The following is a 3,886-nucleotide window of genomic DNA, read 5'->3' as shown; positions in this document are numbered from 1 at the left end:
AGGTGAAAAATGAGTCTAATGTTGCCAAGATTAAGAGTGATGAGTAAATTGTTAAGTGTAAGATTGCATGTGAACTAAAATTTACAGGTGTTTGAGTTTTACTTAGTCTTTAGCCAAATGGAAGAAGAGGTGATGACTCATGTTTTATGGTAACGATGACTTAGTTTTAAGTGTCAAGATTAGTATAAGAGTCTGAATCTGAAAGAGACCCTTGGCCTTGTACGCATTCTTAAAATGACAAGTGATCATTATGTGTCAAGAAGCATATTAGAGGTTTATTTTCAATAGAATAAGTGTCCTTAACAAGCAAAAATGAAACAAGTAGTTCAATGTGGATAGTAAGAAGGTGAAGAGGATGAAAGAAGTCCTCCACCTTCGGCCAAATGAGTAAGTTTTCCTTTAATTTCCTTTTGTTTCTTTCTTTACTCTCGCTATCTAGTTTTAGATATGGGAGCTTTGCTCTTCCGATCTTATATTTAGGAGCTTTTCTCTTCGATCAAATTCTAGAATTTGGAATTTTAATAAATAAGTATTTCGCATCTAGTTTCAATGGTATTCACAGCAATTTTGATATCAAATCTATGCTCGTTCAACGTGTTTTAGTTAAAAGCTTTGGCGCCTCGCATTGGCTAAAGGGCTTACTCTCACAAGTGTCAAATCTGAGTTTATTCAACATGTTGATGTTGTCCCCATATGGTGATGATGTTAGGAACGCCAAACCTAGGCGCTCACTGTCGAAAGGCAAAACTGTAACTACTTATGGAGATCCCGACATGTGCTTATCATTGATGATGCAATGTTATTTGGTGATTGGCCGCTGATCCTTTCTGTGATATCCTGAAAATTCGATCAAATTTGGTGATTTATGAAATGGTGATTTCATCGATGCTCTATTAGTTAATTCTCGCTCTGGTCTGATCACCCAGGGAATACCAACCAAAGGAGAAAGGCTATCGAAGAATTTATTTCTAGCAGCCGCCCGTTAGTTCGAGATAAACTATAGTTGCGATCGATCGATTTCAACCACGAATTATGATCCGATTTTGCGTGTCGAGTGCTCAAGGATATCACACCCGAACTATAGGACGTCGCCTCATAATTTTTACGAATTGACCATCGAAAATTATTTGCTAACTTGCCCTTCTAGAAACCTCTTTGTTAGATTAAATTTTGGTCGTTGGATGGAACTTGGAGAGCAAGGCTTGATCTTGGCCATTGGATTAAACTTGGAGAGCAAGGCTTGATCTTAGCCCTTCATCTTTGCTTGGGCATCAAGAACAAATCTGAACCATTGATCTTGATTTAAATTTAAACCCTCTTTCTCTCTCTCCTCACTTTCTCTCTTATTCTCTCTCTCTCCCTCTCTCTCGGCCGAATAACCCCACCACTGCCGTTCACCCACCAGCACCCTCACGCCACCATCCTTGAGCCCCGTAGATCGCCGTGTGCCGCTCACCGCCGTTTGCCGCTTGCCGTGTCAAGCTGAGGCCACCACGGACAACTCGTGTCATTGCCGTCGTCCTCGCGTTGTCATCGTTTTTAGACGAGTAAGTTAACATCTAATCCCTTGTTTACGATGTTTAACTTGCATTGGGTAGTTTAGCTAGTTAATGTTTTAGTGTGTTTGAACTTCTAGAGTGAGCGTTGGCGAGTCTTGATTGCTAGACTAAGTGAAATAGATGTTGGATGTTGATTTGAACTCTTGGTGTGGTATTTTCATGGCTGAGAAGTGGTGGATCTCAAAGTTGAAGGCGTTTCTTGGAGTTTTATCTTGATTTCAGAACTGATTTTTCTGTATGTCCCTGGTTTTCCATTTTTATAAAGCATTTTGTGGTTAGAATCTTGAAAAGTGTTCTTCATAAAAGTTGTTCACAAGATCTTGATCTATAACATACTTAAATTTCAGATTTTTCTGAGCTCAAATGGGTTACACGAAGGTCCAATTTCTTACCGAATCAGAACTGTTTTATACTGTGGATTCCGTGACCTTCGTGCCTTCTCAGATTTTTATAAAACTTTTCAGTTCGATTTCGGCCATACTTCCTTCACAATATTTGTAAAGGAAATCCATGTCTACAACGTATAAAAATTTCAAAGTGTTTTGAAAGGATTTGGTTTGTAAAACGAGTATTTCTTCTGGTTCAGTTCCCCTGTTCCGGCGGACCAGTTCTGGGTTGTTTCCAAGCCATCAAAAGTGATCTTTGTATAAGGATTTTTGGATTGTGCTCTTCATGGAAAATATTTTTGAAGGTCTTGTTTATAACATATTCGAATTTTAGAATTTTTGGAATTCATTTTCTATGCCTTTGAGATTGATTTCCCAAATCATGCAAATCTGTCCAGTTTTACTAGATTTCCATGATCTGCTGGTCCTTACTTGAAAGCATTGGTTTTTGATTTCTGACTTACTGGAAACAGTAACCGCACTTATCTAGCCTTTTAATGATGCTTATTTGGCATTGATCTGATGTCGAATGCTTTTGTAAATTCATATTTTAAAATGAGGTTCACAGTTTTAAAATGAGGTTCACAAAGTCAATTGACCGTTTGCATGTGTGACCACTTGTTATTGTTGAGTGGCATGAATGTGAGCACGATTCATGTATGCATTGGCTAAATGAAAAGATAAGAATTGGCCTGAATGCTTGTGTGCTCGTGTGGTCACACGTTGGAGCCGTCTCGCTGTGTATCGCTTGACGATGCCCGGTTTATCGAGGTCTGCTGCGTATCGCGCTCGGTTTATCGGACGCCTGGAGATTATCTGGATTGCCGATACTCCGGATGCCGGATCGCGGCCCGAGGGAGGATCCGATGCTCCTTACGGGATACCATCTTACTGTGTATCGTTTGATGCTGCCGTATTGGAATGCCGTCATCCTGTGTATCGTTTGACGTTGCCGTGCCCGACGGGGCGGGACGATGCCCGGTTATGCCGGAAGACTGCCATCTCGCTGCGTATCGCTTGATGTGTAGTGAACAAGAGGGGTCGTAATAAATGGAATACGTGTGATGCATAGTGCTTGATTATGGGGTAGAAACTGCTAGGCATGGTATGGGACGTGCCCAAGTGGATTTTGCCTTATAATCGAGACACGCGCGACTGTAATGCATAAATGTATGGGAAACCTCATTACACGTTCTGGGTATGTGATATGTTTGATGTATCGTTGTGACATATGACTGTCTATGTTATGCATAATATGTGTGCCAAGGCAAGGTAAGGATGCATGTGGTTGGTTAACGATTTGTGCATGGCCGCGTGATTAGGGACCCCCGAGGTGAGTTGGCCTTCTAAACGGGGCTTAGGCGTTAACTTATTGAGATTTTTATCTCATTTGTGGTTGTTAAACATTTTTCAGGCCCTTAGCATGTTGATGCACCCAGTATGGTTCGGGGTGCCTGGAAGCTGACTTTTGGTGAAGTAGATTAACCCTAGCCTGATATCTTTTTGTAGACTTTTATGGAAATGCCCGAAGTGGGCTTGTAAAAATGTTCCCAGGGGTTAATCAAGTGAATGTTAAAATGGTGTTTTGATTTCGATGTTGTAAACCGTTTTTCTATCTATCCTTGTTTATTGTTATTGTCTGGGTGAATCTTTGTTTAGCTTCCGCATGCGTAATCAAAAGATAAAATGTTGGGTCGGCGACGCGTCCTGTGACGTCGCATCATAATGACCATTGCAGGATGTTGCGCGCTCGCGGCGTTCGGGGCGTGACATCCCCATTGAAGTGGTATCAGAGCAAGGTTAGCTCGATCCAAGTTTGGTCGAGACCTGGAGTGATAAGGTGCAATGGGTTTTGGGATAGTAAGTTAGGAAAACACTATGTGCCTGTGCTTGGTTATTAGATTTCTCGTTTTTCAACGGATTGTTTATGATTTCTAATTC

At 41.1% G+C, this 3,886-nt stretch overlaps 1 long non-coding RNA gene across 1 annotated transcript; it reads left to right on the top strand.

The window, feature by feature from the left end:
• Positions 1–1,351: 1,351 nt before the first annotated feature.
• LOC130135128 (uncharacterized) lies at positions 1,352–3,583 on the top strand. The gene is made up of 2 exons (XR_008814610.1): positions 1,352–1,547; positions 3,360–3,583. It is a non-coding gene; the product is annotated as an uncharacterized LOC130135128 (long non-coding RNA).
• The last annotated feature ends 303 nt before the right edge of the window (positions 3,584–3,886 follow it).

The sequence above is a fragment of the Syzygium oleosum genome, unplaced genomic scaffold (genome assembly GCF_021117445.2).
Source record: "Syzygium oleosum isolate NSW1041296 unplaced genomic scaffold, Sole_v2.1 Sole_v2.27, whole genome shotgun sequence".
Classification (NCBI taxonomy): Eukaryota; Viridiplantae; Streptophyta; class Magnoliopsida; order Myrtales; family Myrtaceae; genus Syzygium; species Syzygium oleosum.
The sequence above is the reverse complement of the archived record's forward strand: the minus strand, read 5'-3'. Positions and strand labels throughout refer to the sequence as shown.